Raw genomic sequence first — 12,564 nt, forward strand, 5'->3', positions numbered from 1 at the left:
TTTGCCTTTTCCCTTGGTTACATGTTGAGATTTCTGTTAGATATTTAACATTCCAAAGTCTTTGTCTTACTTTGGGTTTACAAGTCTCTATCTTTGGAGTCTTTGTGTTTCTACATCAAGGGAGGCGGGGTTTTTTTTTATAAGTATAGTTTCTTTACATTGTTGGCAATTCAAAGAATTTTCCTGAAATAAGATATCATCATGAGTAATCTTGAGTCATTTAATCTTACATATTCTAAAATATCTCATCTAAGATGGTCATACTGACATTTCTGTTCTCTGTCAACATAGTGTTTAATACAGACTCTAGTGCTGTGGTTTTCCCTGTTTTCTAGTCAACTATCTGAACTAAAAATATATTGTTAGCTGAACGGTTATGGTCAAATATTTAAATGCTATAATGGAAGATGATTATTGGCATTTCAGTTAAATGATGTAGTCTTGTGCAGAAATCAATTTTCCTTACATATTCACCAGCTGTATTTAAGAACAAGCATTTGGCTAGTGCTTTGCAGGATTTAAAATAGAAAAATCTCTCAAGCGGTGTCATTCCTTGAGAGATCTCCAACACTTCCCAGTCACATTAGGCTGTTTTTAAACACAGGAAAATTGAAGCGCAGCTCTGGAAACTTGTTCCAGGTCAGTCAATGGCTGAAGTAGGGCAGAGAAAAAGAAACCAAGATGAAAAGGAGAAACCAAGCCATTAGTGCTGTATCCATTCTGCTGGACTGTCATTCCAAGAAGCAAATCTGTTCAATTCACAAGGGTCTGATTTACATCACTAGGCTCTACATGCCTTTTGGTATCACACTGTGAACTGAAGATCTTGCTCAACCATCTCTTCAAAACATTCCCATGAGCACTGAGAACATCCCCTTAAAATAAATATGATCCATCTTGATTTTCCAGATGAGGCAGGCAAAAACACTGGTTGTTTTTTTTTGTTTTGTTTTTTTTGGGTTTTTTTTTGACAGCTGCAAGCCAATTGGTATAGAGAGGTCTCCAAGGCATTTCCCTGGCCCCTGAGGAACCCCTTGGCTTCCAGCCATCAGCTTTTTGTCGTCAGCTGCATTCTGCTTCTGGCAGTAATACGCCCCAGGAAAAAATCAGAGATGTAAAAAAATCCTGGTGATTTACAGCCCACAACTCCGGGTAGTTAAAAATCTTTCATCTTGAGCCTCAGGAATTTCATTCCCACCTTTCCTGCACGTTTTTTTGACTTTAGAGAAGGGTCCGAACATGCTTTTTGTAGTTTAGCTGCCCAGAACTGGTTGCAAACATTTCCTTTAGAAAGCTGTTTCTGGGTGGTAGGCTTGTGCTCCTCTGGTAACTTCTTCCATTTCTTTCCCTATTTCTATTTGACTTTCTCATGTTGATCTTTGAAGCTAAAATGTCTGGTTTTACTGTAGAGCTCCTGGATCACCAGTCCAGGGCTTTGTGCACATAAACTGGCCCATGTTATATGGCAGGAGTGGAAGCTGGAGAGGTTTGGGAGTGATGACTCCAAGAGGTGTAGAGGTGCTGCTTTTCTGTGAGGGCTGAAATTGGCCACCACTGAAGTCATGGCAAGAACAACCTCGTTGGCTTCTGGAAGACAGTGGGATTATTTTTGCAGTGTGGGTCAGTAGCATGGACCCTGGACTAGGGCAAAACCGAGGAATGAAGCTTTCTGTAGACAAAATAGCTGTCAAGGTTGTAAGCAAACCCTAAAAACTGCAAGTCATGGCTGCTCAAAACTGAGAAAATCGATACAAGGCTGGAGCTGAATTTTCAGGACTAAATTGTTGATTTGGGGGATGTTTTTGGTTTCTTATCTCAGGAAATCCCAAGATGAGTAAAAGGCTTGATCTTTTGGAAAACTGCACTTAGCTGAGAGACCAGTCCCTGCTTGCCTCCCAGAACTGCAAAACTGCAACCTCCAGGCCTCACATTGGAAGGGATTGCATGTAATCTGTACCTTTTGCACGGCATAAATTAATTAGATGAGATGATCTGGCCACCAGCGTGTCCTCAGGTCTCAGTTAAATACTGAGATCACCACAGTGTATGACTTTGAGGAGAGAAGATCTGTCCTCATCCATCTCCTGTCTGTGGGGAGCGTTGCTTCTTCTTGAGCAACTGCTCACTGCAGTTGTTGGCCAAGTGCTCCCAGCCTGCCATAGCTGTCACTCTATTGCCACAACTTGGGTTGCTCTCACTAGTTGAGCACTGCCTCTTTTAGCAGTATAAAGTATCTAGGCTAAGTTCATAATCTAGACGACTCTTTAGTTGGTGGAGAAAGCTCAACACCTCCAGGATGTAATTCATCCCATCCAAAAATAGATGTCTAAGACAGGAAGAATGAATCACTCCCTGGGGGTTGGTGCACATCTCTCTGTTCACTGATGATAAAAGAAGTCTAGACAATTACCTTAACCTAGACATCCAGCTGTAAGACACCTTCAGCTGTGTGAGATCTAGCTATGCTTTCAGGTCCCTAAAGACAGATTTCAAACCCACTGTTCAAATGTGAAGTAGCTTTCTGATTTCCCTGCAGCTTTCAAGCTGAAGGCACTTTTGACAATCAGACTTCTTCTGTCTCAGGGAGACACATAGGGCAGTTTTACAATAAGTGAATAGCTTTTTAATAAAAGGGGTTTTACCCCCACTCCCATCTGGGAGGTATCCATGCAAAGTTGATGATGAGTTGAAGAATAGTTCTTTCTCTTACTGAATCACTGCCACCATTAAATATTGCTGCATAATTTCCCTACAAAGAGCCTGCTTGATGTAGATGATATTCAAAATGTGGTCCCCATTGGTTATTTGATGGAACACATGCCACACAGCTTGGCCTCCACGAGCAGGAGCACAACTCTTCAGCTGGTTGGTTGCATGCACTTGAGTTTGTGAGGTCATTTCTCATCGTCTGAAATGCATCCTTATCCTCACTCTTGCTTTCCTGTGAGCTCATTTGTCAAAACATTTGGGAAAAGGCAGGCAGGGAAAGGCGATGGATGACTACAGAGGGAAAGGGAAGAGGTGGCTGAGTGATGAGACCAGAAGGAGTTGCAGTGCATCCGTGGAAACCCAGAGAAGGAGACTGCAGAGGAGGCAACTGGGAGGAGTTGAGATCTCTCCCATTGCACAAGCAAAGAGCCACCACACCCATCACTGCAGTTCCTTACTGCCCACTTACCCCATGGAGATGACCATTGCAGAAACCAAACTTAGGGCATTTGAACATCTGCTTCTCCCCTTTCCAGCCCATGTCTTGGAGCAAATTTTTGCTGGTGGTTCCATGAAGAGAGCAGTGAATGGATCCAAGCACAGCCTGACTCCAGCCCCAGGTGGCTGTCCTTGCTCCCAATATCTAGTTCTGTTTGGCGGCAGAGCAGATAGGTGAAGGCATTGATGTCTCCAGTGGAACAACAAGGATCATCAGCAGAGGTGGGCAGATGTGTTGCTCCATGGGCAGAGTGGATCTTTCAGGGTGTGTCTAAAGCTTCCATCCCAGGCAGGTTAGAAGGAGGAGAGCCTACTACCTTTGGTAGCCCTGCAGAGAAGAACATCTCAGTTCAGCTTGAAATCCATGAAGATTGAATTCCTTTGATTTTTTGCTTTTAGACTGTTTTTTCTGTCTTGCTGTTGTGAAAAAATTCAGTTCAACATAGAAGCATGTTCTTCAGGGAAAATACCGAAACATTTTGACCATTATGGTTAAGGGAAAACATTCCCTTTTGCCTGTTCTTTTGGGGGGCTGAGGGGAGAGGGCAGCAAGTTTAGTTGAATCCTGACCCTTTTTTCTTTTTCCCCGCACGTGTATGTGAATTTTGTAGTTGCCAGAAAATATAATTTGCCCAGTGATGTTACAGGTGTCTCTTTGCCTCCCCTGCCAAGACATCTGCCTGCTGCTGCCTGCAGGAGCCCTCGGCAGAGTCCGAGCCGAAGCGATGGATGTGTTTCTCTCTAGGAGTTCCCTGCTCCAGCTCACTGTGTCAGCTCGGAACTCAGCCTGCCAAGATTCAAGGGAATATTCAAGAGAAGATTGAGGTATTCACCAAACTTGAACTATTGTACAAGAAATACCCTGGAGCAAAAACAGAGGGAAGAAATGCACCGAGTCGCTTCCCCCACCCCGGCAGGCACCATGCTGTACCAGACAAACTCCTCCAGATAGGATGCAGGCAGAGATGTTTGCTTAACACAGCAGCTCTTTGAAAAGGCAAATAAATGGACAGTGAAGCTTCACAGACGTGTCACTGTGCAGCGATTTCCGTTTAGCATTTACGTTTAGTGCCAGGAAACCCTGACTCATGAATATGAAATCAGAAGTGAAGGAAGAAAGCAGTTGTTCATTATCGGAGCTTCAAATTGGGCCTGTGGTGGAAATCGGCATTAAAAACACGTAGGTTATAAAGAGAGGGGTTGGTTCTGGTGTTCCAGGAGGCTTGAAGACCCCTGAAACCAGGGGTTGGGCTTTTGTGGGGTGCTTTCTGCTCACAGGCTTTGCCCATGGGGTGTTTCTGCTAGGGAAGAGTGCTGAAGCTCAGGACTACCCATGCTGAAGCTCTTGCTCTCATAGAGGTGGAGTAAAGCAGATCCTGAATATTCTTGGAAATCCTCCAAACTTACACTGAGGCGTAGTGCAAAAAGGCTCATGCAAAGGCAGGGAAGAAGAGCCACTTACTAATTATTAGAGCCACTTACTAATTATTACTAATTAGAAGAGAAATAACCAAGAGGAACATCCAAGGGAAAGGAACAAGCTTGGGTAGAAGGAGAGCCTGGTGCAGGGCTGGTTCCCTTTCCCAAAACCTGTCTGTCTTTGAGTTGAGAAGGTGGGACACGATCCTTCTTTCTGCACCTATTTCCCCTTGCAAAAGATGAGCTTTTTGTGCCCTGACCCCCCAGTGCTGGGCCCAGGGAGGGATGTGGGTAAGAAGAGCAGGTACTATTGCAGGACTTTTGATGGTACTGGGAAGGAAGGAACAAGTAGAGACATTGCTAGAGGGTGGCAACAGCTTGACTTCCAAAGCAGCATTTTGCATATGCCCCTGGGAGGAGATCAAGGCAGTGAGGAGGCATCATCCCTGTGACTGTCTTCATCTGCAGCTGCCCAGCTGTGCTCTATAAGCATCCCTCAATTTCTTTGCATTTTAGTAATTCCATCACTCTTAAAATATTACAAGAGCTAATTCAGAAGCACGGGGAGCAGCCACTTGTAGCAATAGCAAACCCTGCAGCAGATATTCCAGGCGTGGAGCATGAGAAGGGCCATAATGGTGTCCACTGGGTGGCCTGGGCAGGGGGTTGGATGATGGGTTGGGTTCTCAGGAGACTGTGGATGGGACTGAACATTCCTCACCCAAGTGTCCCTGTGCCACTGCTGCTCTCAGTGACAAGAGCTGCTCGTGGGTGTTTTGTAGACCCAAGCTTTGCCCCAAGGGAAGCCACCTGGCAGGGCTCTTCTCCACCCCACACTGGCTATGACAGTTTCAGAGAGTTGTTGGCAAGCAAGGCGTGCTTGATGTGAATAATTAAAATACCTGCTGTGCTTTTAAATAGTTCAGAGCCAGCCTTGGAGCTGCATGTGTGAGTGATGGCTGCTGTCTTGGAGGAAAGAGGAGGGCTGATATCCAGTGGGAAATTAAGGGTTTCTGGCAGCAGAAGGGGTGGTACTGGGAGCTCCTATCACAGAATCAACTGGCTTGGAAAGGACCTCTGCAATCAAGTCCAACCCTTCATCCACTGCCACCATGGTTACCAGACCATAGCACTGAGTGCCATCAGGACATGGACAGACCCTACCCTGAAGTGGAGACTGGAGGTTGACACAGCTCACCTGGCTGATGAATGGACATCTCCAGGTGCAAAACTCTCCCAAGTCTCCTCTTTTCTAAAGGTTTGAGAGATGGCTGAGCTCAACAGCCACTCTCCCAGCTGCTCCAGGGCTCTTGCACCAATTCAGTTCTTCCATGTCCTCAGGATAAGGACATGGGGTGAGGGGACAGGGGCAGCCTCACAGCTTTGGGGGGCAGCAAGTTGCTCCATGAGCCCAAGAATCATGGCACACTTTGCCTGAGCCCACACAGCCCAGTGGGGATGCTCTGTCTTTTCCGAAGATGCTGTTTCCCCAAGATATCAATTAGACACCAAAATGAAAACAGTTTCTGCATGAACAATTAACAAAGAGTTTCCTGCAGTCTCTCGGCAGCCGGATTGCCTCTGCTCCTGTGATGTTGCTACTCCCAGCTGCCTCCTGGTTCTTATCACAACAGCACTGAAGGGCCCTGTCCCCCCCCACCACTGAGGAGGTTCATAAGATACCAAACACCACCATGGTGTCAGGGCAGCTGGAGCGTGGAGCTGGGAATCTGTAAATCATCTCTTCTTGTGAAAAAATGGCTTTCTAGGCAGGGGATGGAAGGAATAATTACATTCCCCATGAGTTGGTTTCAGATTGAATTGAACAATTGGCTGACCACGGATATATACTTTTTTTCTGTATTTATTTTGCCATGGAAAGCTTAGGCAATTCCAGTATGGGGTCACTGGGCAGTGAACTTAATTCTGTTAAGAGTTGTTAGGATTTTTTTAGTTCAGCCAATGATCAAAAAAATCATTTACTGTCACAGCTTTGCTGTAGATACCTCCAGGGCAGGTGAAAGCAGAATTTCCAGTAGAGACAGGAAAAAAAAAAAAAAATCTGTTTGGGGCCTGGAGCATGGTACAGTGAGGAGGGAGAGGTGTGTGCCAGCATCTTTCCAGCCCCTCACAAGAGGCATCCTGACCTTCAGCCCCTTCCCTGTCCTGACGTGGGGAGTGGGAGCAGTTGCCTGTCCCCCTCACCCGTGGCCTTTTGCCTGCAAAAGGCAAAAGCTCCTGAGCTGAAGCTCAACCAATTAGTCTTCTTCTCCTCCTATTGCAGAATGCTATCCATCTAAAGATTTCCTTTAATTTAGAGCCATGTAGAGTTTGAAAAGCCCTTCAGGTTCACTTGGGCTGATGAATTGGTAATTGAGTGTACCTGGATGTCTTTGCCTCTCTCTGCATTTGTATCAGTCCCTGTTTGTTTTCCAGAGCTGTAAATCACTTGGAGCTTGGAGAGGCTTTTATCAAATCCTGCTAGAAACCAGTTGCTTTCCCTTTCACAAACACATTGCTAATGCCATGTGGAACCCACTGGCTTTGCTGCTCATTTAAAAACAATGTTATCAAATGAGAAAAAAAAGCATTCTTAGCAATGAGGGGAAGATGAAGGAACAAAATTGCTCCTGGCTCTCCAGTGCTTGCTGCTTTGGTCTAACATTTGTCCCATTGATCTCCTAGAATGCTCTACTTTGAAAGTCTGATTTATTGCCCTGACCTCTTATCTCCCTGAGTGTCTCAGTCTGTTAGAGCACACGTTGTTCTCAGCTTCATTAGGAATCAGATGGTTTGGCCACCAGCCCTTGGTCCAGCCTCACGTGAGCAGCAGGACACCTCCTAGGCTACAAACTGGTGCTCCCTCCTCTGCAGGATCTGTCAAGCTTTCCATCTCAGGGTCTCCAGGTTCTCCAACGTGTCTCTGATGTCAGCCTGTCCAGTGGCCTCTGGAAATACCTGGCCCTGTCCATCAGCTGTAGAGGGACCACTCCTGGTTCCCATGTTACCTGTATCCATGGCTGATATTGGGTCTGGTGAATGTGCTCTAATGCTGACAGGTTTGGGAAAAAAGGAAATTCAAACAAAAGTAAGTGGTAACAGTCCTGATTTGCAATTCTACGGTTCCTCACCCAATAGAGGAGCTGAACAGCACCACGAGGCCAGCAGAACCTGTCAGAGCAGCCTACTGTAGATTGTTTTCAATGAACTGTTACAGTGCTATTTGCTGAGGAGAAAAAAATGGCAAGTTATTTTCATTAACAAAGCAATGTGAGAACTTTGCAATCTGCGTGTGAACATTTTGTGAGCATAAAATGAGGCGAAGTTTGCCAAGCAGATTATTCATTACAAGTTGTTCATTCAGCTGTAATTGCTTGGGTCTAGCTGTTGTTAGAAGGACTGTGTGACATCTTTGTAGTCTGCAGTTAAGGTCAGAAAAGTGTTGGTAGAAATGACTTCATAAGTCAAGGTTTTCTTTGGGTGTAATGGTACCTGTTCAGCTTAGCAAGAGAGGTGAATGATGCTGCTTGGCTTCTTGCTGTCACTGTGCAGTCCCAATAGCTAATGGAGAACAAATTGTGCCTTACTGACCCCCAGTTTCTCTGTGGAATGAATTAATAAACTCACCTGCATAACCCCCATCTTCTCATGCATGGCAGTGTGCAATTGCCCTGTATCTTAGCTGACCAGATTAGAGATGCCAGGATCACCAGTGAGAAAGCACAAGCTAGAAAGGATCTGGCTGGGTTTTCAGATCCCAGGTGTTTTTTGCAGGATTTATGCTTAGGAAAAGCATCCATTTTTTTTTCATTTCTGACCTGACAAACTTTGTCTGGAAACCTAGAGGAACAAGCAACAGGGAGCCTCACTGTCTGCCTTTCAACAGCATTTTCTGAAATGGAGCTACACTTTAAAGTCTCACCAGTTCAGCCTTTTACTTTACAGAATATATGCCCATCTCTAAAATACCAGGTTATTTTTTCTTACCTCCATAATACTGTGATCCAACATTGACTCTCCTGGAAATCTCCAATCCAGCATTCACCTGCCTGCATTCAAATACCTGTCATTGTTCTTGCACTGCTGTCCTTCTCCTTCCAATTTAGAGATTGTATTTCATAACTGACCTCCAACTACCTATTGCCTCCCCATGACACTTCTCACCCTTGTCTACCTGATTGATTAGTCTATTATGCTCTCCCCATTCCTGATGACTTACAAATTGCCTGGTGTCTCTCACTGGCTTGCTTTTGTTCTGTCTTTTTTTTTTTTTTTTTTTTTTTTTTTTTTTTTTTTTTTTTTTTGTTGGAGTTTGGCAACACCCTCTGGCTACTGCCCTTTCTCATTCACTGTCCTCCACCTGGCTCTCTTGTGAATGTCTGGTTTGGAAACAGAGGAAGAAATCTTTTGCAAAAATAAAAACCCTACCTGCTGTGAGTTCACACATATCCTGGTGAAAAACGATGTTTAAGATATTGTGATTTTCAAGGGGCCTCTGCATTCTTTGCACTATTTGGAGGTAATAAAATGTCAGCAGATCAGACTAGTACTGGTGATGTGGCTTGGGAGGCAGCTCTCTGCAGAAAATCTCCTCACCTGCATTAAGTCAATGAAACAGAGAGCAACGTTGTGTTTAAAGATGCGTGTAGGTAGGAGGGTTCTGCCTCTGCTGAGGGAGAGGTCTGGGATGTGTCCCAGATCCATCCATCTCCCCGTGCTTGCCAGAGGTTGTCCAGCTCTCTAGTGTTGTTCCTGGCTTGTCCCAGCTCTGTCCATCACTCTGACATTTAATTAACTGCTCTCTTCTCCTGCATCTTTGCTGGATTTGTGTTGTCGTTCTGAACTAGCTCTTAGGTCTTGTCTGAATATTACTAACAGGAGGAATAAAAAAAATGGTTGTCACTAGCATTGCTATTATTGTTATTGTGTTGATGATAATAAAACAAGACACTGAATATCACAAAGATGGGTACTGTTACCATCAGTGTCACTTTTGCTGTATGGGTTGTCTCACATCACAGCTGAGCAGGAGTTTGAAAGCAGCGGTGAGCCTAGAAAGCCCTGGCCAGCCAGGCATCCAGAACTAAAAAGAAATCAGAGACAAGGTTGAAAGTGACCAGTGAAGTCCACAAAATCACAGTTAAGATTTTAAAATATTATTATGAGACCAATCCCCCAGCCTAAGCTTATTCAGACCTGTGTGTGCTGGGTGGCTGCAGGTGGTGGTGGCAGTGGCTCCTCTCTCCCCGAGGAGCTCTGCATTGATGTGTCTTGTGCTGCCTGCCCTGTGCATGCCCAGATCCATCTTCCCTGCATCTCTTTCAGTCCCTGGCTGGCAGTCGTCCCAGTCATCTCACTTCAGTCCCAGGTCCCCTCCCAGCATTTCTTACAGCCCCTCCTCCACTGGCAGGTGGATTTCTTTTCCCTTTGAGCTACTAGGTTGAGAAGCTGATCTCATTTGCTACCTCCCCTTGGTCTTCTTCCTGTTCACATCTGGTCCCTGCAGCCCTTTTCCTGATCCATGACTTGAGGAGGCTGTGCTGGCACTGGGATGGCTTCTTGTTCATCAAACCATCAATTAATCTTTTATACCCCCTGGTGAAACTCCCTCTTACATTTTCCTTTTCTTCCTTGCAGTTCAAGCACTGGGTTTGGTGACTGTCTTGTGGGACCTTGAATGCTGTGTCCAGTGTGCCTCCCAGCCCCAACAAACACCAACCAGGGGACGTTCATGACTGTAGAAGGACCAAGCAGTGACACACAGGAGCAAAGGTAAGGGGTGACCTTTGCAGTTCTATTTCTCTAGTGAGACTGCTGGCCATGGGAGAGGGACAACAGGGACCATGGGGATGGATGGAGCAAGTCTCTCTGGGGCAGGTTCAAGTATCCCCACGTGTGGAACATGAAGTGCAGTCTAGTGGCATTCATTATTCATTTTAAAGAGGGAGGAGGCTGGTGCAGATATAGACAGTGGTCTAGGATTATGTTTCTTGCATTGGGGTGATCACTGGTGAGCCTCTTCTCTGAGCACTGGCTAAGTGTTGGACCTTCCTGGGGAAGCCCTGCATGGCTGAGCTGGTGCTCCTGCACTCCAGAAAGTGTGGCAGCAGGGAAAGTTATCCTAGTTAGAATTTTTATTTTTAAAGATTGAATTCATGTTCAGGAGAAGTTTAAGGGATATGGAAAAAAATGTACTTTTTTTTCCCCAGATGAGAAGTGCAATATGTGCCTTCATCCCACAAAATTGTGTTTTACAAAGCAGAAAGAGAACATCAGGTTCATGTTGGTGCTGTAATTTAGTTTTTTAAGACCAGAGTTTGCCATGTGTTTTCCATGGAAATGACTAGGTGTGCTGGGCACTCCTCCCTCTTTCTTATCTCTGCCTTGACATTGTGAAAAGCATTTTCATCAATCTGTTGAAAGAAAGAGATAACTTTTGTGTAAAAGTGCACAGTCGACAGGATCGAGTTTTTTGGGTAGCGTATAATTTTTTTTTACATTGTTATTACTTAAAATATGCTTTTTAAGGGGACAAAAGGAAACAGTTTAATGGAAACAAATTTCTATAGCAAAATGTGCAGCTGTGTAAAAAAAAAGAGATTATTTCTGTTATTTCTTGGGTAGACAGGTGAATTTGAAATTTGAGTACAAAAGGTGTTAAAAAGTGTGCTGAAACTTCTCTCTAGTGTGCTGTTGAGATTGAAAAGAGCAATTTTCATAGAAAAAACTTTTCTCTGAGCCTCCATTTCCAGCACTGTCAGGCCTGTAGCAGCAGCTCTTTCCCATGACTTTTATCATGATTTCACCTTTTCTTCTTCCACCTCATTTGTCCATTATGGAAGGAAAACATCCTGCTGGGGAAAGGTGTGCAGGGCTGCTGGCTGGAGCTGGTCTGGAAGGGAGGAAGGACAGTGCTGGAGGTGCACAGGCATTTCTGAAGGCCAGATGGGATCTAGAGGACACAGTCCTTGAGGGGAAGGAGGAAAGATGGATAGCCTGGCCGAGGGGTAATAATTTTGTAAGCACCTAAAAGGCTACAGCTCTGAAGGCTCCCTTTCCAGAGTGACTTTTAACCAATTTGGAACCTCAGCATCACTGAAGATAAGCAGAGTTTAGGTGCTCAGGCCCCTCCAGGCAGACACAAATATCTCAGCAATGCAGACAGACAGACAGACAGCCCTGTCCTGATGAATCCAGAGTCAGAGCCAGGCAATCAATTACAAATACAAGTTCCAAACCCAGGAGGCTTGGGGCACAAAGGATAAAAGACCCTTGTGTTATTTGAGCTGATAAGCTCTGTGTCTCCAAGATCCTTGCATCAAAGGCTCCTGCAGGGTTTTTGAGTGTTATACCATCCAGCACTGAGTTACCAAATACAAGAATTAGGACTTGCAGAGAAAGCTTCCTGCCTGCCACAAAGTAGCAGAATAAGAGTTTGTTTTGAGAACTATTAGGCTGAGTAATTTGGGATTGGTCTCCGTGGACACTGTGAGATATTGCTCCCTGCAGAACGGTGATTGCCATTAATGTCTCAGCTCTCTGCTGCTTACCTCCTTCTCCTTCTTTTCCCCAACCTCTGCAAGGGCAGAGTCAAATGCTGCCCAGCCAGCATGAACAATATTTCCCCCTTCTTTGGTAATTGTTGTCTCTTCTATTCATTTCTCAGAAGCCTTTTCACAAGCAAGAAGTATTTTCAAGGGTTGCAAGCATTCATCTCAACATACATTTTCATGGCTATTCTCCTTGGAAGAGCTGGAGAGCTAATTTACTTTATTAGACCAAATAAAAGGAGCTTATGAAGGCAGCCTGTGCAGCATTGTTCAGGGGGTCAGGAAGCTAGAGAGGAGAGTCCTCTAAGATTGTTACTGATTTTCTTGCAGAAGACGAAAAGTAGGTTTTGCTGTTTAGTTTGGCACCATTCTTCACATCATGAAGTCT

The 12,564-nt window shown here is 45.0% G+C and overlaps 1 protein-coding gene across 2 annotated transcripts in view; it reads left to right on the forward strand.

Moving 5' to 3' along the window:
* ELFN1 (extracellular leucine rich repeat and fibronectin type III domain containing 1) overlaps nt 1-12,564 on the forward strand; it is a 100,192-nt gene that overhangs the window by 45,924 nt on the left and 41,704 nt on the right. For both annotated transcript variants that reach the window (XM_071760728.1, XM_071760727.1), the window contains exon 3: nt 10,264-10,398. The gene's annotated coding sequence lies outside the window, so the exon portion shown is untranslated. The remainder of the gene's footprint in view (nt 1-10,263; nt 10,399-12,564) is intronic.

Source organism: Heliangelus exortis, chromosome 17, assembly GCF_036169615.1.
Source record: "Heliangelus exortis chromosome 17, bHelExo1.hap1, whole genome shotgun sequence".
Classification (NCBI taxonomy): domain Eukaryota; kingdom Metazoa; phylum Chordata; class Aves; order Apodiformes; family Trochilidae; genus Heliangelus; species Heliangelus exortis.